At 45.0% G+C, this 27,523-nt stretch overlaps 1 pseudogene; it reads right to left on the reverse strand.

Moving 5' to 3' along the window:
• LOC146871398 (SWI/SNF-related matrix-associated actin-dependent regulator of chromatin subfamily D member 2-like) overlaps window positions 1-27,523 on the reverse strand; it is a 626,025-nt pseudogene that overhangs the window by 277,029 nt on the left and 321,473 nt on the right.

The raw sequence follows: 27,523 nt of genomic DNA on the forward strand, positions 1-27,523 counted from the left end.
GTGAGGCACCCATGGTAATAGTCACCTGTGAAGTGAGTCCAGAAACGTCCTGCCTATCAACAAGTTCTTGTTGTTTCAATATAGGAGGGTGAGCTGAATACTGGGATGTGTCAGTGCTTGTTTGTTCCGGTGATACTCTGCTTGTGACCATTGCCTTGCCAGACACATCTGTAAGGGGTGCACGTGCAGCCTTGCAGTACTTTTGCAATACATGAAGCCATCATCCCCAACAGTCTCATTATGATGCACATCATGATAGGATACTATATCTGAAAAAAAGCAGCAGCTTTTGCAATGGCATCACCATGTCTTGATTCGGGTAGGCTTCCTCCGTGGTGAAGTGTAAAACAGACCCTAGAAAAGGCTGAACCTGCTGGGGCTAGGCACTGATGGTGAAACCTAGCCTGTGCAACAGCGACTGTCATCGGAGTGTGTGCTATATGATCTTTATTAGTCACATCCTTTTCGGGGATAAGAAGTAAAGGGAGTATACTCCTGCTGCGCTAGTGTGAGGAAGCCAGTTAGATGACCCATTTGGTTAGCAAAGCGTGCGCTTCTTCCTTTATAAGTTGTAAATGGTCACAACAGAGGACTTGGCGGCAAGGTGGTGCGCTTGGTGGCATAGTGGGGGACTCCAGGCAGTACCCCTGTTGCACCACTGAAAGCACAGATTGTTTTCCTGCCATTAAGGAAGGAAGAACTTCAGCCTTCACCTGACAGGAGTTGAGTGATCACTGGGTTAATGATGAAGTCTTTGCTTTGAGGCAGAAGCACCCCTCCTGGAGAGCCACCTCTCCCCTTGCCCTTGCTGTTACCATGGTAACCACCCCTGCCTTAGGGCTTGAGTGCTTGCAGGTGCTGAAAGGGCACATGCTATAAGTACCCTTGTCTCCGAGGAGGCATAGATGTTTTCGTGCCTCCTCTAGCCAGCTGCATTTGAAATTCAGACATGGGTGTTGAGGTCTGCAAGGCGCCTATAGCTTTTGTGCCTCCTTTTTTTATCAAGTCTAGCATTGAATAGACCAGCGGGCAAAATAGATGCTCTCTGTTAAAGGACATATTCAGGAGATTTTGCTGCACCACAGGACCGATGATGGATATCTTCAGGCACGTGTGTTGCCGTAGCAGGACTCTGCAGTTGATTACACACCTGATGTTGCCAACTGATATGGTCTTTGCTACTGCCACCAGTTCGAAGCCCCTTTTACAATGAACTTCAGGGAGATGTTTCACTAGCCGTTCATCTGTCTCCTACCCCTGACAAGGTTTGTATCCGGACAGCAGTTGGCCAAATAGGCTATCCTTCAGTGCATGGCCTCGTGCTTACCCGCTGCATCAACCTAATAACTCTCCTTATCTGAGGAAGACGTATCCTGGGCAGAGGCCTTTTTCCTAGCAGTGTAGACCAATACTGAGTCAGGCGGGACCTGGCCCCTGATAAACACCGGGTCATCTGGGCTGCCTTATATTGCTTTTCTCAGCAGAAGCTTTCAATATGCTACAGAACATGAAAAGGTATTGTAAGGACCTCTGAATCCTGAACAGGGCCTTGACCAGCAAGTTGTCCTCATCCTGCACTATGCGAAGCTTCAACGCCAAGATACTCTTCCCGGTGAGTCGTGCGCTATACAAATACACATAACATAATCTTGTGATGGTTTGCAGTTCTTTGTATCACTACGTGGTCCTCAGTGGTATGGTCCAGTGGGGAAGCCATAAAGGCAAAGGGGTTTAGATTTGAGTCATCATTGGGGCCAACTTGATAGTCCGCCTGAGGATCATGTCCCTCCCCGGGTGTTACAGGATGAAAATATCGGTCCTCAGGGTGGAATATGATCCCCTGATTAGAGTCCATGTGTGAGGAGAGGAATGGTGACTGAAGAGGTGGGGTTGTGCGGTACGGAAAGGGCTCATGCTGTAGTGGTGGCTTAGGAGATTGTGGGGCTGGTGGGTGTGGGAGCAAAATAATAGCCCCATCTCTAATCTGATTTTGGGGGTGGGGAAGGTCTTTGTCTCCTGAGAGGAGCGTTCATCAAAAACGAGCTTCCTCTTGTTGGGGATTTGTAGAGTATGTGCTTGTTCCTGCAAGGAGATTTAGACAGTGTCTTGCTTGTGGAGGGATGAATGAGAATCTTCTGCTTTACATCGGTACCTCTGGTGCTGCAGGGCAATTAGGACCTCGCTCAGTATTACCTGGGAATGGATGGATCCTTCAGAACCGACCTGGGGCTAGGTTTTGGTGTCAACTTCGAAGGTAATCTCAGCTCATGACAGGTTTCTCGGCCTTCGGTGTTGTGGATGGGTGGTGCAGTTTGACATCACTTGCCAGAAGCTTGTATGGGCTGTGGGAGCCTTGAGGCTTGATACCCGACTCCATCGGGAGCGGTACTTGGCCTCAACATGTATCCTCTACAAGTTAGAGCACTGTAGGCTTGACACTCGAATGCAGATGTTGCAAGAGGTGCCATAGGTGTGGTCTTTATATTGGGCCCAGTGGACTGGTATGATGGGACCTCCACTTCCTTGAGCTCCAAAGAATCTGATGATTCTGCCCCCATGCTGAGTTCTCCTTCCTCTGGTGGTAGGCTCGATGAACCTCACCTTCTCCAATTCGGCACTGAAAAGGTCCTCGAACAGAACAAGCATTTAAGGTGGCTTCTGGAGCCGCATGATATGGTTTGCCCAGAGGCGCACTGTGTCAGTGCCTGATGGTCATCAAAATGTCTTGCAAACCAAGCAGACCACATCGTTATGCTTAATGGAGAAGCACAGATTGATCAACCTATGCTGGTCTGACCAGGGCAATTTCACATTGTACATAGGGCAAATCTGAAAGGATGTGTTTTCCATCAACGACCTGGTTCCTTGACGAAATGGCCTCAACACTGATTGACAGCCTGCCTGCTTACACTGCTGTGAAGATGTCTGGACACTGGATTCCAACGTCTTGATGGCTGGCACCGAAGATAGGCGCTATCTGCAGATGTTTGATTGTTGCTGAGGTGGAAGTCTTGACAGCTAGCACAGAAAAACCGGTAATGGTCCTGGAGATGCCACTCAAAAGTCCAACCCTCAATCATAAGGGCATATGTTTATTCTGGCAAGAAGCCCACAATACTGTGCTTAACCTTCAGGAACAGACCTCGAGAGAAAATGTGGGGAATGCATCATAATCAGCAACAGAAAAGTAAAAACTATGGGGCACATCCATCAAGCATTTTACCGGTCGCAAACGGACCGATTCGCAGAATCACCTCATCTGTGACTGGAAAAATGCCTTTTCCGGTGCATGTACCTTTTAGCATTCGCAATATTGGTAATTGCAATTTTTTGGGATTACCTAAATTGCAAATGCATTTAGCATTTCCTAAATGCGACTGTGCATTTAGGAAACGCTAATTACCATCAACTTCAAGTTGATGATAATTTGTGCATGCATGGATAAATGCACAAAAATTCAATTTTTCAATGCACTATGTAGCGCACACATGCCCTTAGGGCATGTCTGTGCTACATATGTGCAAACCCAACTTTTTTGGGGGGTGCTTCAGGGGGCCTTAGCACATCAGGCACCCTTGCATTTGCATTTGCAATTTGTGATTCCCAATTTGGTAATCGCAAATTGCAAATGCATTCCCATTCATTCCTATGCGCCTAAAGGCCTATAGGCCCATAGGAATGAATGGGAATGCATTCCCTAGTAGTGATTCACAATTCGCAAATCGCTATTAGGGGATGTTAAGGATTCACAAAATTATTTGCGAATCCTTCATGCATAGGCATTTGCGATTACCAAATAGCGAATCCTTAAAATTCGCAATTTGGTCATCACAAATGGTTACCTTGATGTATGTGCCCCTATCCAGGATATGTAAAACTAGCTTTTAAATACGCTGCACTCTGACCATGAGGCTACCTACGGCCTACCTTAGGGGTGCAGGACCTTTAGCAAAAGCGAAGGTTTGGGCCTGGCAAATAGGTCAACTTGCCAGGTTGACATGGCAGTTTAAATCCGTACACAAAGACTCTGCAGTGGTAGGCGTAGGAAAGGTTGAAGGGCTACTTATATGGGTGACACAATCAGTGCTGGAGGCTCACTAGTAGCATTTGGTTTACAGGCCCTGGGCGCATGTAGTGCACTGTACTAAGGACTTAGTAGTACCTCAAATGTGCCAATCAAGGAGAAACCAAATGTCATTATATTCTAGACACAGAGCACATACACTTTAGCACTGGTCACTAGTGGTAAAGTCAGCAGTGTCCCGTGCAGGTAAGGGAGATGGGGCTGTGGGGTCGGTTGGGGGGATTTCGACAGACAACAACGACGAGGAAAAATTTGTTATTTATTTAATTTTTCCTTGTGGACGTCTGTCGAGTCCCTCTCCTGCCATCCCCCCCACCCCCCCGAACCTGGCCCAAATGCTCTTACCTGCACGGGCCACTGCTGGGTAAAGTGCCCAGAGTCCTAAAACCAGCAAAAACAAAGTTCAGCAAACAGTGAAATACCAGGCCAAATTATGCCAAGTCCAACAACTGCTGCTTACTTAGCAGAGATGAGCTATCTGGGAGTGGAGCGGAGCAGCTGGCAGAACAAAGGTCAGCTTTAGCACTACCTCTTTTGACTTGGAAATGACAGGGAGGACTGCTGCTACTAATTCCCAGGACCCTCCTACACACCTAGTCTCCAGTGACAGTGGGTAGAAAAACCAGTTTTGGCCCGGTCAGGTAAACAAAGGTGAAAACATGCTTGCCGGGGGGGGGGGGTGGCAGATAGATCCTACCATGTTGAAATTGGGGTTCCTTTGTATGTTTACAGTAAAGCAAACAGGAAGTGCTACACAAGGTGGTGGGGTGACTTTAAAATAATAGTTAGGATTGGGTGGTAGAATTTCTCCAGCCAGTAGCTAGTGACAGAACATATCTGGCACCGCCACAACCACTTCCTCAGAAGATTCCTGAACCTGAGAAGTCTCCATATAAAGGGGGCCTGCTGGAAGAAGAATCCTTACTTCTGTGTCCTGCTGGATGATGAGGATTTACACAAAGACTGGAGAACTCCTGAATTTTGCTGGCACCGAACTAGTGGAACTACTCTCCAAGGGTCAAGTGGTTGGTCTCCTGCTTATCTACTTTAGAGACACAAAAAGCAGAAGGAATTCTAACTCCAAGAGAGCCTAGCCGACTAAAGATGACTCGACTCTGCAGGACACCAAGCTGGAGAAAAAACTGGCACACAAAAGCCTGCCATGAGGAACAAGGGGCTGTAGGACTAACCTGAAGATGCTTTCCCAGCAGTTGGCCACTATGTCTGAAGGCAAAACCTTCGACTAGAACAAACCGCTTGGTGTATCCGACCTCTGCTCTGTCGCGGTCAACCTGAACTCACATAGGTTTCAGTCCACCACAAACCTTTTTTCCATAGCGCTTGACTTTTTCTAAGCACTTTCTGGCTTAAGACCTTAATAAAATCATTTCTGGTTCCTTTACACTATTTTGATGACCTTGGTGTCTTTTGGCTCATTACCATTTTCTCTATTGTTCTACACTGGTTTGAGAATTTTACTATGTGTGTTCTTTACTTTATAATTGTTGGAATTGCCTGAACTTAGTATGCACTTCTCTGGAGACTGCCTACTACTTGTGCCAGGGCTATCAGGGGCTGAGCAAAGATTCCCTCTCAACTTTTTTTGACCTAACCAGAGCTGGTCTTTTGAGTTGGTAGAGGCGACCCACTCCCAAATTAATTACCCAATTTCTGACAGGTTCCATTAACTAAAATTTGTCAGAAGACTAAGCATCCATGAATGGAACTCAAATATAGGCTATGTTATTTTAGGGTGCAGCATGTAGCATAACTCAGCATAAAATTCAGTTTCACATCAAAGAAAACAAAGATATTGCAGATATCATTGTGACAAAAACAAGACTCCTACTTAGTTCCTATAGTTCTCAAGCAGGTCTCATCCACCACACGCCACAGCAGGGTGATTAACTCAATCCAGACAGACAAATAATCCCTTAACACCCCCTCCCACTGTCTATCCCCTTTGAACAGGAAAGCCTGAGGCTAGTAATTTCCCTTGCGACCCTAAGTCCATTAGTATAAGCTAATCAGCTTCCCCATAAAAATAGATTTAACTAACCACTGCATTACAGCCCGTCTTAAAAATACAACAGAAATTTGACAATATTTGAAAAAACGAAAACCCTTATCTTAAGTCAGTCTGAAATAAATGCACTTCGATTTTCAATCTAAAAGTAGCAGTATTAAAAACCTAAAAGAAAAGTTTGATTAATATTTTGAGATAAGAAACCACACTGCTGTAAGCTGTCAGATATTATTGGCAGTTTACTTTGTTTTCTAATAAACCAGAGGCATACTTCATGACTATATACATGATCTTTTTGGCTTCACAGTCCCATAACTAAATGCATTTGTAACTGGAGAGGCTTTAAGCAGTTAACTTGCAACATGTTAGTAATAATTTTGTCCACATGTTTCAGTGGCAGAATACTGCTCTGACCTCTGATCGGCCCAGGCATGCATCAACCATGGCTGCACTGAAAATGAAGGGCATAACATTTTAGGCAGAGCATACAGTATAACTGAGCCTGCTTCTTTGAGGCCTGAAGCTACAGCTGCGATCTAAACCAAGGAGTCCAATGGAAGATTTAACAAAGCATTTGCAATGCAATCGGTCTCGCCAAAGCGCCAAAGCACCACAGCTCTGTTTTTAATATTAAATTAGGGCCTTCGGTGGTCATATGACTGAAAATACAAGACTTACAAAAAATATTATTGTCTACGGGTGCTCATGGAAGACAATTTCTATTGACTGGAATCTAGAGAATGCAAAAGTGATTCTGGTATTTTACTGACCTCTTCTGGTCGTTTTCTATCAAGAAAGTTAAATAGAGGCAGTTGCCAGAAACATTTTTAAAAAAGTAAGTCCCTCAGCAAAAAGCAATTCTGTTATTTTACTGACCTCTACTGGTAGTTTTCTATTAAGACATTTAAATACAGGCAATTGAACAGAAAAAGCCCCTAAGCGGAAGCAGACAAGTACTAAGGCTGATCTCCAGAGCCCACAAAGTACATACACATATAGGTATATACTAAAGTATGTACAAGAGGTCTTGAATGCTCAACTTAAAAATGAGGAGAAAGGTCAAACATTGTGTAAGTGACTACACCTTCAAATGAAATATAATACAATGGTCCGACTAGAAGACTTAATGATAGCAACAGGTCTCTATACTGCCGACACAGTAGCACGACATCACACTATAAGTTCCTCTGTTTTATTGTGTAAGACCAACGCTTTCAGTTGTGAGTAATGCCTATTGGGCTGCAAACTACACAAAGGGATATCACAAAGGTTATGGCTACACTTAGTTCCCCACAAAACAAAGCAGTAATATTGGTCCACCTATACTTGGATGACTAGCTGAAGAAAATAAGTTACTTACCTGTATATATGGTTCCCCAGTATTGGTATCTTTCATAGATTCACATGCTTGAATCATTCCCTGTCATCGAAGTGTGAGTCCCACGGTACATTAAAAGCAGTAAGCAATGACCTTAACATTGAAGGAAATGGTAAAAAAACATTCACTTTAATATCTCGTCCTAGTTATTAGGAATAGTCCAAAGTCCAGCCAGTCAGGTGACAGCACCCTCTAGAACCCTCTCCGCAGAGGCTCTCAGATTTTTTAGCACAAGTAAAATGTAAGCGTAAAAATGTAGCCAGGGGAGCCTTTATGGGGAGGAGGGTGGGTCGCATGTGAATCTATGACAGATACCAATACTGGAGAACCAATCCAAATAGATAGCAGTATTACTGTAGGCATGTATGCTTATATAAGACATGCAGAAAAACATACTTAACCCATGTATGTCAAATGAAAAAAACAAATGCATATATACCTATATACACATATATACGCACACATGATATAGATATGTGTGTGTGTGTGTGTGTGTGTGTATATATATATATATTCACTGAAAAAACCATAGGTTTCAGGGGTGTTATAGTTAGCTGGACTTTTCACTTGTACAAAACCATTGAAATTCCCCCGTTATAGTTAGTTCAGCTAACTATAACTCGCGCGCCCGCAATGCACTGCTGATGACGTCACATATTACATCACTCATGACATGGTCCGTGACATCACTCATGACATCACTGATGACATCTCAAATGACATCACTGATGACATCACTGATGACATCATCCAGTGAATGTGTGTTTTTCTGAAAATTATATATGTTTTGAATATGTATATCTCAAGGTCGATGGAAGAATAAATGGGTATATAAGTGTCTAAATGGATGATTTGTTATTGAAAAATTGATTGTGTAACTGACTGATTAAGTGTATCATAGTGAATACATGGCTTAGTGAGTAATGTTTAAATATGTAAATATCTTTATCAGTCTCTCACTTTGTGTATAAGTGGCTGCATGGGTTGGTGAGTAGCTACATGGGTGTCTATATAGGTTATTAGTTGATTTTTTGACTATCAGTCTGAGTGTCTGCATGGTTCGGTGGGGGGTATTACGTAGTGCATAGGTGCATGAATGAGTGACTCACTGTTTGTATGTGTTGAACACAGCATGTGTGCAGGACTGTATGGGTGGATGAGTGTGTGTATGGGTGTGTTAGTGAGTGAATGACTGTCTCAATAGTGTCTTTATGAGTAACTACATATGTTTTAAACTAGTATATGTGACTATTGGTGTATATATGTGAGTATATGTGAGAGTGAGAGATTGAAAGAGTTCCTGTATGAATAAGTATGTGTTTCTATAAGTGATTGTTTAAAAGACTAAGTATGTGTAAGTTTCCGTAGAAGTAAGTGTGGTGGTGTGTGTATAACTGTATATACAAGTAAATGTATGTTTGATTCTTTATTAGCATAAGTGACTATGTGTGTGAGTAACTCTAAGGATGAGTGGCATTGTGTAACAGGATGTATAGGTGTATGAGTACATATGATGAGTGAGTACATGTATGAGTGACTGTATAGGACTGTTGGTGAATGAGTGGATGTGTATGTGGATCTTAGAATTACTGAAGAGGTTGTTGTAACTGGTATTGGTATGTCCATTGTTTTGAAAATTTTAGTCTCTATTTTTGAATGTGTGTATCAAAGGTTATATTAGGGTGAGAGGAGGTCTTCCACTCTATCACAAGGATGATGTCATCAGTGATGTCATTTGAGATGTCATCAGTGATGTCATGAGTGATGTCACTGACCATGTCATGAGTGATGTAATATGTGACGTCATCAGCAGTGCATTGCGGGCGCGCGAGTTATAGTTAGCTGAACTAACTATAACGGGGGAATTTCAATGGTTTTGTACAAGTGAAAAGTCCAGCTAACTATAACACCCCTGAAACCTATGGTTTTTTCAGTGCATTCCTGAGGTTTTTTAAATGCTAATTCCTAACTATAACGTGCCTAAAACCTATGGTTTTTTCTGTGAATTTCAAAGGTTTTTTAAATGCTAATTTCTAACTATGCCTACAGAGATAGGACATGTGAAGAAAGAAGAAAAAATGCACAGAAAGAAACAAAAGAAGTGCAGAAAGAAGCAACAGAAGTCCTCAAAGACGAAGAAAAGTGCAGGAAGAAGGATAACGTGCAGAAAGAACAAAAAGAAGAGCAGAAAGAAGCCTTGTTGCAAAATCATCCTGAACCCTCAACTTTTTCAGACGGATACTGGTGGTAACTGAGTCTGACTAATCAGTCCTAGAGCCAGTGCTATGTTAAAAGACACTTAAAATACAGTGAAAACACCTACATACACTAGGGAACATTATGCGTTGGGGTCCCCCTGTGATTAGCATGACCTCCTCTGTAAGCCCCTAGTATATAATAGGGCAGGGGGATTAAAACTACCTCTTAAAACAGGCCACAGGGCGTTTTTGCACACGTTAACTCAGGCCCCGTCCCCTCCCTTCACCACTGTGTAAACACGCCCTGTGTCCGTTTTTAGTTGGGAGATTAAGTTCATTTGAATCCTGAGGGTCCCTAGGGTCCAACTAGCCCACTAGGTACCTCCAGTAAGTGCCACAGAGCTGCGTTGCAGAGAGGTGTAAAAAGTGGCACGGCCTGGACCACCTCTCTGCAATGCAGCTCAGTGGCGCTTACTGGAAGCACTTGGTGGGCTAGTTAGCCCCCAGGGGCCCTCAGTATTGAAGGGAAATTATATCCCCAATTTAAAACGTGCCATAGTGCGTGTTTGCACACGTCACCTCAGGCCCCGTCCCCTCCCTTCACCACTGTGTAAATGCGCCCTGTGGCTGTTCTAAGTTGAGAGATTAAGTCCCCTTGAATCCTAAGGGTCCCTAGGGTCAAACTAGACCACTAGGTACCTCCAGTAAGCGCCACAGAGCTGCGTTGCAGAGAGTTGTAAAAAGGGGCTAGGCCTCAGAACACCTGTCTGCAGCGCAGCTCCCTGGCGCATACTGGAGATGCCTGTTGGGGGCGCGTTTGCAGAGTGCTGCACGGAGGGGGAATGGCCTCCGGGACGGTGCCAGTCTTTTATTTATTTAAATTTTTTAAGAAGGGGGGCTGTGTGGTTCCACTTCTTATTCTAATTTATTGGCCCTGATGACCCCATCCCCCAGGGCCTGTCTCCTAATTATATTTTTTTGAACCCAATCCCCAGGGCCGGCCACTGTTTTTTATTATTTTTAAAAAATATATATTTATAGACACACCTAGGACATGCTGGACAAACCGTACGTACCTATCACCATGACGATTTGCGTGATATTCATTAAAAGGCGACTATGCATACAATGAATCCACGTGGAATGTATTTACACCACTAGTGAAGCTCTGACATGTCTGATGCCCTACCGTGCCTAATCCCGGTATACACCCCTGTCGTTTATTTATATAAACATGGGTAGCTATTGACGGGCACAATTAATACACGTGCACACCAAGCCATTCAAAGGGGATTCGACAAAAATTCAACCAAAACTATGCAAGAAACCCCCCTCACGGTTAATAAAACACACATCCACTGCCGGATGTGTAATACTTTTTATTTTACTCTCTGGAAAGGGGACGAACATCAATTGAGAGTCACAGCGCGCTCCTGACAGAGCCCAATGCTGTGTTACACCCACCATTGCCTGCCGAGTGCCACACACCTCTGTGTTGTATTCCACTAGCTAGTGCATATGCTATGACACTCTCTAGCCCATGTGCACTGTAACACCACCCCGTGAATATGTCATGCCACACTTGTCTTTGCACGGGTTATATTGCCCCATCTAACGTGCCTTCCTCGATGCCTATGTTATAACGCACAGTGCTATGCCATACATATTACAATCTGGGATCCATATCTTTGTTGCAGTGCATATGCAACGTTACACTCCCCAGCACATATTTTATATTACAACTTTAGAGACTAGTTAGGTTACACAACACTGCCCTGTGCATATTACACTCCAAGGCGCATATCGCATAGCACGCGCTAGTGCCTGTGCTATCTCGCGCTCTCCAATGAATCTGTCATTGCGCACAATGTATTGCATATTATATTTCACGCCCGGTTCATCTTATATCACACTTTTTGGTGCATAGTTTATACCATACACTATATCTAGTTTTCATTTTCAATCGTGCTCTCAGGACTATGTTCTATATAACACTGTGTTCACCTACCCTTTTCACGGGCATTACATTTTGCGATAGGGGGTGGAGGGTCAGGGGGTGTTTCTGCCAAGTGAGCCCGGAGTCACAGTCACAAACGTCCTCTTCTTCCTGAATAAAAGTGAGATTATGCTGCATACTTGTTCATATTTTAAGTAGTTCGCACAGACACAATGTTTTAAAAACAATAAAGTTCCTAATACCCGCCTTCTCTCTTGCTGCCCCATCCCCCTCCTCCCTATCCTCTGTTGTGTGAATCCATGGACTAGCCTCCTCCCTCCTGCCATGCATGGTCTGATGTGCTACCACTGCCCTCAATTTAGTATGATGTACCAGTCCACTCATCCTGCCCTCCATTGCCCAATTCTATGCCCCATCATTGACCTCCTGCTTAAACTCTGTGCTTAGCTTGCTGCCCCTATTCTCCTTCCCCCTGCCCTCCGATGTCTTTGTGCATGCCCCTGCTCCATCCTTTTTGCCCACCATGTTCCATAAACCTGCCACTCCTATCTACTCTGAGTGTTCTGTTGAGCTGCCACTCCCCTCCCACCTGCCTAGCATTGTCAGATGACTGTAACCTGTCCCTGCCACCTCCACCCTGCCTGTCCACATGCCATGCCCCTATCCTCTTCCTCCTGTCCTACATGGTCCATTGTACTCCCACACCCTTCTGCCCTCCCTGGTCTGTTGTGCTGCAACTGCTCCTCCTGCCTGCCCCATGTGGTCTGTTGTGAGGCCCCTTCCCCTGAACTTTCTTGTCTGTGCACAGGTCCTGACCCTCCCTTCTATCCTCCATTGTCCTTTGTGCATGCCCCTGCACCCTCCTTCTTGCCCATCATAGCCATTGTGCTGCCACTAACCCTCCCACTTGCCATGCATGGTCTTCTGTGCTGCCATGGCCCCTCCCACCTTCCCTGTGTGGTCAGTTAGCTGCCCCTGACCCCCTCCCACCTTCCCTCCATGGTCTGTGTGTATGCCATCACAGTCTCACTGTTGCTCTTCATGGTGTGTCTTGCTTCTAGTGCCCATCCTGCCTGACCTCCATGGCTATCGTGCTGCTCCTGCCCTGCCCCCTTGCCCCCAGCCCTCTGTTTACATGTGCAGACCCCTACTCCCTCCCTCCTGGCTTGGATGTTCCATTGTAATGCCCCTGATCCGTCCCTCCTGCCCTTTATGGTCTGTTATGCTGCAGCTTTCTCTCCTGTCTGTCCATTATGGTCAGCTAGCTACCATTGCCTCTTGCCCCTCTGTTCTCTGTTGTCCATGTGCATGGGCCTGTCCCCTCCCTCTTGCTTTCTATGGATTGTTGTGCTGCACTCCCGTCCTGCATGCCCTGTGTGGTGTATTGTGCTGCTGCAAACCCTGATGCCTGCCCTGCATGGGTCAGTTGGGTGCACCTCTCCATGTCCCTCCTGTCCTCTGTTATCCAAGTCCATGCCCCTACCCCATTTCCTTCCATGATCCAATGTACCATACTTGCGAACATTTTGAACTTGGTAAGAGGGAGATTTTGAAAAAAAACTGGGGTATTGATTTTCCCCTTTGAGTTACATTGAAAAAGAGGAGATTGTGGACAGGAGACAGATCAAATAAAGCCCATTTGAGCTTAAAAACATTGGACGTTTCCTGGCTGAATCGGGTCTGTTGGCATGTATGGTTGTACTACCATTGCCTCTTCCTTCTGCCCACAATCGTCTATTACATTGCCACAGCCTCTCTTGCAAGTCCTGTATTGTTGATTTGTTGCCCCTGTCCCCCTTTCCACTGCCCTCCATAGTCTGTTGTTCTTCCACGGCCCTTCCTGCCTGCTCAGTGTGGTTAAATTGTTGCCTTTGCACCCTCCTACCTGCCTTCAATTTTCAGAGCCCGTGCCCCTGGCCTCTGCCTCTCAACAGTATCCTAATGAACAACTAGATTGCTAACATTCTATATTTATTACAAAAGTGTGGAACGCCTGACATCATCTTGATGTAATCAAAACTGTAATACCTAGAGCATTTCCTTTAGAAATTACATATATGAGAGGGTCTTATTGGCATCAAAATTATGGTTAGTGCTCTAAAAGACTAAAATAAGGACATATTTTCTGAGTTTTCAAATAGCGACAAAGCACTTTTAAATTATTTGTTATCTTTATGTTTTTTTATCCAGTTTACCACTTGATTAAATGTTGCACTTAGGGGAGAGGATGTGGTGTTACTTCCAGAACTGCAGACTTTGCAACTGGGGAACCAGGTTGAAGTTTCTGCTTCAGCTCGACATTCTGTGATTCTGGTCAAATCACTTAGTCTCCCCATGTCTACAACCAAAATGAATTTGTTCTTGTGTGATGTAACCAATGCACATGTAAAGCACTCCAATACCTGACAAGTCTGCACTATATAACACTGCAAAAACACAAAATAATAAGTGTTTTGCACACTTCTGTCATTGGGCTATATTTGGGCTACATCTGGGTGATTTTGGGCTACATTTGGGCTCTTTTGTCTCCGGTGGCCATCTTGGGAGATTTATTTGTTATGAAGTTTCCTAATTTCATCATGTACTGCAGTCTCCTCAGTAGGAAATGCTTTCAGTTTTTTACTTTGATTCCATCATGAAGGTATTCAGATGTGTCACACATTTGCCATAAATTCAGAATGTTAGCACTCTTTTTGCTCATTAGATCACTGTAGTAAAGCTACTGCTCACCAGGGAAAACTGCTGCTGGTATTGAAAGTGCATGTTTCAGTCTGCATGTCAGAATTTTTTTATGAAATAGAAGAGGATTTGAGAAGTCACTCAAAATGTGCCCTCATTTTCTTTCTTCAGCATTAATGATAATTTCTATGGCAAAACGAACCCCCTCATTGTGTTCCTTTTTAAATTAAATGTTTTAAGTGTTATCAGTTTATTCCAATCAAGATGGCTTCAGGTGTGCCATACTTTTGTCATAATGAAGACAGTAAGCGCTCTAGTTGTTTTTAAGAACATTCTGGGACATTCTGTCATTGGGCTATATTTGGGCTACATCTGGGTGATATTTGGGCTACATTTGGGCTCTTTTGTCTCTGGTGGCCATCTTGGGAGACTTATTTGTTATGAAGTTTCCTAATTTCCTCATTTACTGCAGTCTCCTCAGTAGGAAATACTTTCAGTTTTTTACTTTGATTCCATCAAGAAGGCATTCAGATGTGTCACACATTTGCCATAAATTCAGAATGTTAGCACTTTTTTTGCTCATTAGATCACTGTAGTAAAGCTACTGCTCACCAGGGAAAACTACTGCTGGTATTGAAAGTGCATGTTTCAGTCTGCATGTCAGAATGTTTTAATGAAATAGAAGAGGATTTGAGAAGTCACTCAAAATGTGCCCTAATTTTTCTTTCTGCAGCACTAATCATACTTTTTATGGAAAAATGAACCCCCTCATTTTGTTCCTTTTTAAATTAAATGTTTTAAGAGTTACCACTTTAATCCAAGCAAGATGGCTTCAGGTGTGCCATACGTTTATCATAAGTAGGACTGTTAGCGCTCTAGTAGTTCTTCGGAACACTCTGGGAAGCTGCAGTAGAACACAAAGGAATCAACTGACAGTCTCTGCCCTTGTTGGATGTACATGTTTTACTGAGAATGTCAGACTTCATTCTCGCATGACTGAGAAAGATCATGTGAATTTACAGAAAATAAGCTCTCAGTTTAGCTTATAGATCACCTACCAAACCTCTGTGGTAAAAGCATGAGAAAATATTTTTCTCTCAATCATGATATCTCAGCAGGCTTTTCACATGGTGAAATCACCTTAGAACATACCACAATTCCTAAAATGAGTATGGTACCATCAACAAATGATTTATAATGTAACTAAAGTCTTAAAACCTTCTATTAACTGCAATGCTTTTTAATGAGGTGCTATCATGTATATTGGTCCCAAGATGGCTGGCAACACTTCTTGGATGAAGTGCTGACAGCCAATCAGATCTCAGGATGAGATGTGTGGTTAGGCTCCGCCCACATATATATATGCTTTTAAATGCTATTTTCTCAGGAAATACTGAACAGATTTACACCAGACCTGCAAAAGGCACTTCCTTGACCTTATGGCTACCTCTCTGCCAAATTTCAAGTAATTCTGTTCAGCCATTCGGGCTGTAGCTGTGTCTAAAGGTCCTATGGAAAAATGCATGGGGAAAACGCGTTTTGGGACCCCCCTTTTTTCTCGGCCCCTGCTTGACGAATCACCCCGAGACTTTCAGGGTAGGAGCTGAACGGAGCGCCCCATTAGTTTTGAAAATTTCGCGAGGATTCGTCAACCGGCGCCAAAGTTATTCAAAATAGAATTTTGAGATTTCCTATGGAAACTAGGTTGTAACTATAACTATCTACTGGCGACCGCCAGTAGATAATATATATATATATATATATATATATATATATATATATATATATATATATATATATATATATATATATATATATATATAAAAGTTGGTATATAACAATGTATGCACAAAATCGTAACTCTGTTGTAACCACCATAATAAGTATAGTCAGACCATATGGTGGGAAGGAAAGAGGCTCACCTTATTGAAAAAGAACCAGAACTGATGAGACCACCAGGGTGCTACGAGCAGTATCTGGCAAGGTTCCCTCTTAATTTTCCAGAGCACCCTTGGAATTAAATGAATCAGAAGAAAAGCGTAAGCATATATCTTTGACCAATTGATCAAAAACGCATTCCCCCACAATCCTCGTTGGGGTAGCCAGCTGGTGAAGTACTAGCATTGCAGTTCTGGCTGGTCGCAAGTAAGTCCAGATTTGGTTTACCCCACAACTGAAAGAGATGATCTAATGTTGGTTGGTGCAGTTGACAGACCTTGCCCTGCTTATGGAATCTGCATGAATATTGGCCACTTCTGGAACATGTTCCACTGTTAAGATTATCTGATGTTGAATTGCCCACTCCCATATTTGTTGAGCTTACAGAGACAGCGCAGTTGATCTTGTTCCGCCCTGTTTGTTTAGATAGCGCATACTTGCAGCAGTCTGACCGGATTAAAACTGATGCTCCTGAGATTTTTGAAAGAAAGGACTTTAGAGCCAGGAAAACTTATTTGAGTTCCAAGAGATTGATATGTAGAGACTGTTGTTGGCTGTTCCATTTACCCCTGACTGTTAAACCTTGCATATGTGCTCCCCAACCTTTGAGGGAGGCATCTGTCGTAATTACGTATTGAGGAGAGTCTATCAATAAAGAGTGGCCTGTGTCTATGTTTGGGATATGAGTACACAATTGAAGCGCATCCTTTATCTGTGGTGTTATCCGGATGATATCCTCGAAGGACCCTGAGATCTGTAACCACTGACTGTCTGTCAGTGGTTACACTCACCTGCAGATAGAAATCCTCGCTGGGAGGAAACAGGAGGCTGGTGGTGGAGTCTGGTGTGCCTGAGACTCCTGCAGGAGGCTAGCTCTCTTCTAGCCCTTGAGTGATTGCTGTAGCAAAAATAGAAGTTCCTTCAAAGTCCTTTTCCTCTTCTTCCAAGTCCAGTAGTAACCACTGCAGGCCAGTCCAAGAAACAGCACACAAGCACAAGGACAGTCCTTCTCCTGCAGATTCCTTCAGTTACACGGACAGAGGTTCTTCTTGTTGTCCAGGAGCAATACAAATTGTAGGGGTTTCAGCACAGATATTTATACCCCAAAAGTCTTTGTTCTAAAGAGACAAAAGTCACTGAACCCAGCCAGAACCAGTTCTGCCCAGCCCTGGAGCACTTTGTTTACCAGGCTGCATCCTTCCTTTCAGAAAGAGGGGGATTTCCATCAGACGCACAGTGGGAGGTGGAGCCAGCATTCACCTTGCCAGGCACAGCTCTATTCAGGTCCAGGAGCTACCCCTCCCCATAGGGGCCTGCCCTGTCCCTCTAAAACCAGACAGCCAATACACATAACAGCAGAGCACACTGGAAGGCTTAGGCAAGAAAATAGCTACCTTCTAAAAGTGGTATTTTCAAACACAGAATATAAAAATAAACTTCACTAAAAGATGTATTTTAATATTCTGAGCTCAGGCATATTAAATTCGTTTTTCTACCATGTTCTGTGGGTCAGTTAGGACTATAGAATGTAATAGCCAAACCTCCCATTCTAGCCAATGGAGAACAGGTAGCCTTACAGTAGTGAAAAACGAAATTGGGTGTAATTCACTACCAGGACATGCTATACACATCAGAGCATGTCCTACCTTACACATACAATGCACCCTACCATAGGGGTGGCTTACATGATGCCAAGGGAAGGTTCAGGGGCTGGGAAGTGGGTGCACTTCACAGCCAAGATGGCAGTTCTAGACTGCACACAGAAACTGCAGTGGCAGGTCTGAGACACACTTTACAATCTGCTTCTGTGGGTGGCGCAAACCAGCAGCATTTGGTTTACCAGCCCTGGGCACACACAGGCCTCGCTACTAGGGACTAACAGGTAAACCAAATAAGCCAATCATGTATGTACCAATTCACATGTCATCTTTATACAGGGAGCATTCGCGCTGTGGCACTGAATGGCAGTGGCACAGCGCCCAGAGCATCTATTACCAGCAAAAACAGAGGAGACAACAGCGAAAAATGGAAGGGAGACCCACGCCAATGGTGCCAGGTCTAACACTGTCTAATTCCTCCTGCAAGGTTTTCATACGCAAGCAGCAGTTGGGAATGAGGGGAATGCAGGAGGACAGCATTCCCAGTAGTTATTTGTACTTCTGTACTGAAATTGACATTTTTACGGGGAGTAGAGCTGGCAGCCTGCGTATCTGTTCTTGCCTTTCCTGTGACTCGAAGGCCTTTGCCTGTAGAGTGTCTATAGTTGCTCCTAAAAATGTTTTGACCCTTGAGGGAATTAGTTGAGACTTTGGAACGTTGATGGTCAGCCCCAGAGACTGGAAAAGAGACAGGCATTCCTGAGTATGACTGCTTGCCACTGTAAAGGATTTCACCTTTATAAGGCAATCGTCCAGGTAAGGGAAAGTTTGAATCCCTGCTTGTCGTAGATGAGCCGCCACCGGTATTAGAACCTCGGTAAACATTCGAGGTGCTGAACGGAGGACAAAGGGCAGAACCCGGAACCGCTAGTCCGTGTCGGCCACTCTGAAGCATAAGAATTTCCTGTGTTTGGGGTGAATGGGGATGCATCCTGAAGATCTAAGTTAGTCATGTGATCTCCTTGATTCACGAATTGAAGCACCTCCTGAGGAGAAAACATACAAAAGGTCTGTTTTTTCAGGAATTTATTGAAGTGAAGTAGGTCCAAAATGGGGTGCCACTCTACTGATTTCTTCATTATGAGGAAAAATCTTGAATAAAATCCTGTCCCTTGCTGTGAACTTGGTACCACTTTGTTAGCTCCCTTGTGCAACATGTTTATCTGAGAGAGTAGTTCTGTTAGATGAGAAGACGAAGGACCCCGGGGTGGGCAGTTTGGAGGAATCTGTTGAAATTCAAATGTGTGACCGTTGGAAACTATCTCTAGGGCCTATCTGTACGTTGTTATCATAGACCATTTGGGAAGGAAACAGGAACTCTTTCCACCAACTTCAAAGGAAGTGGCGTGATTTGCGGCAGACATTAGGGGTTCGTCACTGCTTCTTGGAGGTGTCTCTGCCTCGGAAGGCTGTTTTCCTCTATAGTGCTTGTAGGAGGCGGCATGGGGCTGCTTGTACAACTGCTGATGATGTTGTGCTGACGAGTATCGGCATTGTCCCTGATATGGTTGGAACTGTTTGCATTGGTTATAACCTCCCTGAAAGGAAGACAAACAGTGGCCTCTAGCTCCATGAAAAGGCTGTCTTTTAAATTGCAAGGTGCTTAACGCCTTCACTGTATCGGTATCCTTCTTAATCGGTTGTAGCGCTTCATCAATGTGTTGGCCAAACAGGAATTCACCATCATAAGGCAAATCAATGACCTTAGTTTGGACTTCCTAGCGGAAAGAAGTAGCTCTCAACCATCCCTGTCGTCTTAGGACTGCCGCCCCGGCCAACTGACGTAAACCTGTTGAGGAACGTCTACGGCACAATCAATAATCTCCTCCAAGATCCTTTCCCCCTGCTGAAGAATTTTCCTTGCTTCTGCCCTTGAGTCCTCAGGCAGCAGATAAATGAACAGCGAAATGTGTGACCACATTTGGCGGTCATATCTACCTAAAATAGTGAGTGAGTTTGCTGCCCTAACCGTGGGTGCTACCATAGTCGAGAATTTCGTGCCAATGGTGTCAAGACGTCTCCCATCCCTATCGGGAGGAGTGGAAAGGGGTGAAGCAGGATTTCTGGCACAATGTTGGGCCACCTGGGAAATCACCGAATCCGGCTTTGGCTGCCCTATGAGGCAGGCAGGCGGGCGAGTTGTCAGGTGCCTTGTATTTCTTTTCCAGCTTAGGTAAGACTGCTGTAATCGAAGCGGGTGTCCGTATTACCTTCAGGCCTTCCTCCCATATGAAATCAAGTATGGGGATAGAACAGACCTGTCTCTTAGCCTGTTCCTTAAAATCGTATAGGAAACAATCAGATTGTTTGGTGACCATGGGAAGCTGAAATCTCTATGCTGCTCTTTGCATAAGGGTATGAAAGCCTCCTATGTCTTCAGGTGGCGAATCTACCAAAGGTGGGGTTGACGGAGATGGCTTCTGTATCTGGTTATTGTCCCATTCGTTAGGCAGTGATACGTCTTCCAGTTCTCCTTCCTTCCTTTCATCGTCAGTAGTGTGATGCTCTTGCCCCTATGGTTGCAGGCTGTAGATGGTGGAGAAAGAGGAGGAGATCCTACCAGAGATGAGGGACTGAGGTAGCTGGTTCTGACGGTGGGAATCTGCAGTAGTAATATTCCACCATGTGTTGCAGATTAATTACTAGGGAAACAGGCATCTGAATAGTTTGCTGCCTCTGTCTAACTTGGTTGGGATCCTGAGGGTAGTAATAATACTCATTGCCATCCCCCTGGCATTTTATACGGAGGTCTGAAGGGCTGTGAGCCACACCAAACATGCCCTCTTCTTCAGAGTCCCCTTCCTCTTCATCTCCATAGGCAAACAATTCTTCTGGAGGACTAGGGGAAACCTTACTAGGAAAAGTGTGAATAGCCTGGATTATTTCTTGGGAAGCTCTTTGTTTGGGCTGAGAAACTGTGGATGAAAAAACAGTGTCCTTGGCTGCTTGCACCTTCACTGAAGTAGAATCAGATCTGTTACCTTGTGCTGAGGTCAAAATCATTGATGAAGGAACCGTCGGCGGAGTTAACGACGACGAAATAGTTGTCAAGCAAACCATCGATGAGGCTGTCGACGACGGTGCCTTCACCGACGAATCTTCCATCTACGTCTTCGACGTCGATGATGTTCATCGACGCAAGTCTATGGACGAAGGCCTTTGGGTCCGTCGACTGAGCCACCGTCGCCGAGAGATTTCTGCGCTTAAGGGCCGCCGACAACCGCAGCAGCGACGATAAATCCGACGACGAATCCTTCAACAACAGTCCTTTTTTCGTTGTTGTTTTCGTAGATGATGTCTGTCGACGTAGAAGGCCTCTCCTTTATTGAAACTATGGTCGACAGAGACGTAGACAAGGGCATTATGAGTTTAGTCTGAGGAGCTGAGAAGGTCAACATCGTCGTCGTAGTAGTGGCGACGGATGCTGTCACCGGCGAGGGCGTCAACGGTGCGTCTTTCTGAGTTGATAAAATCGGATCCGGTAGAGACCTGAAAGTTGTGTATACCTTAGAGGAGATAGTAGAAGGTGTAGAGGGCACAGAATGACCCTTGTGGCATGTAGACTCCCTTCTGTAGGAGGAGGGCTGATCATCAGATTTCAGTGAATGATGCTGCTTCTTAAGCACCTTTGTAGCCTTAGGGGAGACCATTCCCACCTCACTCATCATCTGTTTTTGAAGCTGTAGTCTTGAGGGAGGAATTGCTGTCTTCGCCAGACAGAGGATTGTCTTTGGTCTTTAACTTCTGTAGCCACAGAAGAAGCCGTCCCTCTCTATCGCTCAACATTTTTTGAGAAAAAGTTCTGCAGATTTTACAGTCTCTCACCTGGTGGTCAGGGTGTGGGTAGTGAATACACTTCTTGTGCTGATCAGCCAAATGTAGTCTGAGCTTCCCACAGGTTGCACAATGTCTAAATAGAGACATCTTAGAAGAAGACATGCTGATCTGTAGAAAAAACTTGTTCAGGATGCCAAAAGAGAAAAGTACTGAGCCTGGAGCCTCTGTGGAGAGGGTTCTAGAGGGTGCTGTCGCCTAATTGGCTGGACTTTGCACCATTCCTAATGACTAGGACGAGGTATCAAAGTGAATGTTTTTTCTCCATTAACTTCAATGTTAAGGTCATTACTTACTGCTTTTAATGTACCTAGAGACCCACACTTTGAAGACGGGGAATGATTCAAGCATGTGAATCTATAAAAGATTCAATGCTTTCTGTTTTATAGAAATGCTTCTAATTTTATAATTCTGGCAAGTCTTCTGCAAAGTGCTATTAATGATTTCTGTACAATGTTAAACTCTGAGCAAATGAAGGAGTCCACCGAAAATGGTGATCCCTTTAAAATGAGTAGCTACTGCCCAGAGACCAAAGGCATGACAATTCTATAACTTGGCAGCAGCTGCTTATAGTAGCAGGGTACATGTTTGTTTCCTGAACCCCAGTTTTTAGACAGCCTACTGGACCCCTCTGGTTAACCTATCAAGCATGTCATTACTGGTACCCGAAATTCGCCTGATTTTATGTCATATGTGCATGAGAGTACTTTGGTACATGAAACGTGGGGTACTTTTAAATTTGGTCGCCCTAAACTGATTATATGCTAAAGTTGTAGGGTGTGGCATTGCGGTTGTCTCCTTCTCCACCTGCATGACAACCTCCCCTCCTCCACCAAGTAAAAACTGTCTGAAACTGTCTAGGTCAAACATCATCCTAAAAAAGAAGGATCTTTTATTGCTCACTGGGCCCAATTACAGCAGGTCAGCATGTAGCTTGACAAGAGAAACTCCTTTCAAAAAGGAACAGCGGAAAGGTAGGACAAATGTTGCACACCTTATATGGAGAAGATGGGCTACCTATCCATCCACTGTATCCTATGCTTCACGGTAAAGAAGTAGTGTAAAGCCAACACACAAGCTAGAGTGACAGTTTCATATAAAACTGATTGCTCTGGGGATATAGCACACTGAAAGGAAAGGTACTTTGTCACAACTGCCACACCCTAAAAGGCTTGGACTAACTTTGAATTTCACTGAATCACTGGACCTGGGCAAGCTCTCGAAGACTGACCCGTGTAATATTTCCAGTGTACCTCTTTGACCCCAAGAAGCTTTGCACATTAGTGTATGGGAAAGCAAGAACCAAAGACAGAATTCTTCCCTTTCTTCCTTAATGTGGTAAGGACTATATCCCCACCAGAGTTAAACACTGTGCTACTCCTGCTTCTTAATGAGACGCAGAGTTCCTGCCATCAGCAAGAGTCAAAATCCAGTGTTGTAACTTTTGCCATGAGGTGGTCAGAAAGACTGCTGAGACTGGAAGCATATTACCAATACCCACTGAAACCTGCACCTTCCTTACAAGCAGCACCGTGATTCATTACAACCCATATGCTTTACCTCTGCCGTTGCCTGGAGGGAACTATTCCTTTAACTAGATGTCCATGTTTGGGCTGTGTGCCGGACAGCACATCACTGTAGCACCCTGTGATATTTTGCAACCTGATGTCTGTGTAAGGCCTCTAAGCCCTAGAGCACATCGGCATTTGGCCCTGAATTGTTCTGCAACCAAACACCCATAGTAAGTGCTGCGTGACCAACTGCACATCACCTTTGCACTCTGATCTTTTGAACCGATGTCTGTGTACAGTTTGTGATCTCGCTAGTACAGAACCATGCACCAATGTTCGTCAGTTTCCTTATCTCTGTGTGAGTCTATGTATCACATAATTCTCTGCTGCTGCTGAACAACCCCTACAATAATATCCCTATAGCATGAATGTAGCCCCATTTCTGTAGCTGGAGGACGGTGACCTGATTTAATTACCAAGACTGAATCAGGTATCAAGGTGTGTTTGTACAAATGCTACAGCCCAGACACTGCACTTGACTACGGAACCATGTGGTATGAAATATTCTGGCATTGTATAAAAATTCGAGCTTTGGATATAAATCCTGAAATCCGACGGATAGATAATTTTGTCCGGAGGTTTAGTTTGATGACCGCGACATCCATTAAGACTGCTACTGCTTTAGCAATTGTCAAGGAAGGGTCATTACCTTCTGCAGCCATCTCTGATGCAGCAATGGATATCTCCAATGCAGGCTTCTGACAGCTAGCAGGTGCAGCTGTTTTATAAGGACAAGGATGGCTGAGGTCTAAAGCATTCTGCCTAGAGGGGGCTACAGCAGGAAATGCTCCTCCTCCTCAAGGGAGCTGTGGAGATGGTCCCCAGATCCCAGAGAAACGAGGCATTTTATCCAAGATTCTTATTGAATAATAAGACAAGCATTTGCAATGCAATATGTCTCGCAGTTACCCGAGTTTAAGCTATTGGCATTGTAAATAACAATGCCTTTTATTTAAGTTTTTAAAACAAAAATAAAAGGCATTGTTATTTGCAATGTCAATAGCTCAAACTCGCATAAATGCGAGACCTATTGCATTACAAATGCGTGTCCTGTAGGCCATCGAGTATCTTCCTTACATGGTAGGGATTGTGGAAAGGGAGGGGTCCCACGGGGCTCTCCGGTCACAGGCTTGGCTGACTTCTCGACCGGTCTTTTCAACCGTGTCCGGTGTGCAGGCTGTAGTTCCGGACCTCGAGAGCTTCAGTACAGTACCGAGCAAAAGCCGTGACCTAGAAGTCCGGCTGCGTAGACTATTGAAATTGGGGGTGGGAGTGCTGGTGTTAGGGTCTTGTTAGGTGTTCACGCAAGTGTGCTCCTACTGGTGAGTCTGGTACCTCGTGTGAGTGACAAAGGGAGTGAATGTCTCCTCCGAGTTGTGAGACTCTACTTATTAAAGTACGCTGCTATGCTGAGCCACGTCTGAACGGGTGGGCTCTGATGTGAGACCAGCACACAGGGCGTCAGGGCCACGGTTGTCTTTTGTTATGGTCTTTCGAATGGGTGTGGGAGAGTGCGTAGTGGAAGGGGTCGCCGCACAGGTACCCCTTGGAGAAGGCAGCCAGCATCTTACACCCATGTACCTGCCTACAGCGAGGTTACACAGCTGTACAAACCGCCTCTTGTTGGTTGTCTCAGGGGGCCTGAGGGAGGGGAGGCAGTGTGAGCAGCTGTGATTGCGGACAAAGAGTCCAGACTCATTTGGAACAGCAAGACATCCAGGTCTGGGTTTACAGCACCCAGATCCTGGGCTCCTGCTCTTCGAAATCTAGTGTTGGCAAAGCAGATGGACACCTCCCTGTGACCTCCACACGGCTTCTCATGGGAAGAGATAGCAACACACCACGAAAGACAGCACCAAACTTAATGGAAACGAGTTTTAAAAAAACAAGCGCAGCCAAGGAGCTTTTGGAAGTGGAAAAATGAAGTTTTAGCATGGCCACCAAATCCTTCTGTCTGCAGCAGCTGGTGAGCTGAGCTAGTTTCTGTGTCTATGGTCTGCTTGAATTTACACTGCTCTGCTTGAGCTCACTGCTATTTTAGGAAAACTGCTCTGGGGGGCAGGGGGAGGGGGGGTGGAATTGTCCTGTTCTGCCTCTTGTTGTGTGTCTGGTTGATGCGCCAGGAGCACGGGTTTGGAGACAGGAAAGAGAAGCTATCTGTAGAAAGAAAAACAAAGCGGAAGAGACACCGTTCGTGAGCAAAAGAGACACCGTGCGCGAGCATTATATCCAGTCTGGGTGGGTGAGCCGAAAAGGAGCCAGGGAGGGAACAAACAAGCCTCACTCCAAATCAAAAGTGAGCGTTTAACATAAAGTGTGACGCGTGCCTATGAAAAGCATGGGTGGAGCTTCGACTCAACTTCCGAAAGCAACCCGACGACAATAGATCTCGCAGAGCGAGCAGCGCATGCGCTGCGACGCTAGGCAAGAAAGCAAAAGACACACAATTGATGGACGGAATGCAGAACAAATCAAAACATTCACCCCCAGTCAAGAGATCTGGGTTAAATCCATCATTCTTTTGCTCACCATGCCACCCCAGTTTAGACCTGGCTGTATGCAAATCAGTCTTGACCTTGTGCCTCATGGGAACAGTCCTGCCTGAACTGCCAAGCCAGGTCCTCCCTAAACCGGAAACAAGCATCCTAGGACCGGTTTTGGGGTTTCACCCCTCTTCAGCCAGGATAGCTTGATTCCAGTGGCACAGTGAGCCCAGGACCCACGTCTGGACATACCTGGCGCACTTAGGGTGAGAAAGCAAAAGACACACAATTGATTGACGGAATGCAGAACAAATCAAAACAATCACCCCCAGTCAAGAGAGCTGGGTTAAATCCATCATTCTTTTGCTCACCATGCCACCCCAGTTTAGACCTGGCCATATGCAAATCAGTCTTGACCCTGTGCCTCATGGAACAGTCCAGCCCGAACTGCCAAGCCAGGTCCTCTCTGGACCGGAAACAAGCATCCTAGTACCGGTTTCGGGGTTTCACCCCTCTTCAGCCAGGCTAGCTTGATTTCAGTGGCACAGTGAGCCCAGGACCCACGTCTGGGCATACCTGGCGCACCTAGGGCGAGAAAGCAAAAGACACACAATTGATGGACTGAATGCAGAACAAATCAAAACATTCACACCCAGTCAAGAAATCTGGGTTAAATCCATCATTATTTTGCTCACCATGCCACCCCAGTTTAGAAACTGGAAAAAAACGATGGATTTAGGCCCAGATCTCTGTACTGGGGTGAATGAATGACATTGTTTTGTATTCTGTCCATCAATTGTTGTTTTTGCATTTGTCACCCGAGTGGGACAGGTATGCGCAGACGTGGGTCCCGTGCTCTCCATGCCAATGGAGTCAACCTATCCTGGCTAATGAGGGCTGAAAGCCCGCAACCGGTCCTAGGATGCTTGTTTCCAGTCCAGGGAGGACCTGGCCTGGCAGTTCGGGCTGGACTGTTCCCATTAGGCGTGGATCAAGACTGATTTGCATATGGCTAGGTCCAAACTGGAATGGCATGGTGAGCAAAAAAACAATGGATTTAGGCCCAGATTTCTGTACTGGGGGGAATGTATGACATTGTTCTGCATTCTGTCAATCAATTGTTGTTTTTGCGACGCTAGGCGAGACCTAAAAAGGAGACAATGGAGACTGATTCTGGACCTCTGAGAAATTATTCTAAAAAAGCAGCCTTATCATATGGTTACACTCCAACAAGTCCTCCTGATGATCCAGAGAGATTACCTCACCTTTCTGGACCTTCAAGATCTCTGTTTTCACATCTCTATCCACCTGAAACAAAGGAAATACATCTGGTTTTCAGTGGCAGGGCAGCACTACCAATTCAAGGCGCTCCCATTCAGCCTTAGATCAGTCCCTCATATAGTTACCAAATGCCTCATACCAGTTGCTGCCTTCCTCAGACAAAAATTTCACAGAGTGCACCTGTACTTGGACAACTGGCTCGGCAAAGTTCAGTTCTTGGGAGCTTTACTGGACATGCAATTCGGAAAAGCATTCCCCTTCCCAGAAACAATGAGGAAGCTTCATGCCATGGTAAAGAGCCTCTGTAAGAGGCTTGAGATCATGAGAATTCCATCAACGACGAAAGTCTTTTGTGCATGACTGGTAAGGATAATTGAACAGCCAATGGTGAGGATCCAGACAGGACATCACAGGACTTTGATTTTCATGCATGTTT

The sequence above is a fragment of the Triturus cristatus genome, chromosome 1_1, assembly GCF_964204655.1.
Source record: "Triturus cristatus chromosome 1_1, aTriCri1.1, whole genome shotgun sequence".
Taxonomy (NCBI): Eukaryota; Metazoa; Chordata; class Amphibia; order Caudata; family Salamandridae; genus Triturus; species Triturus cristatus.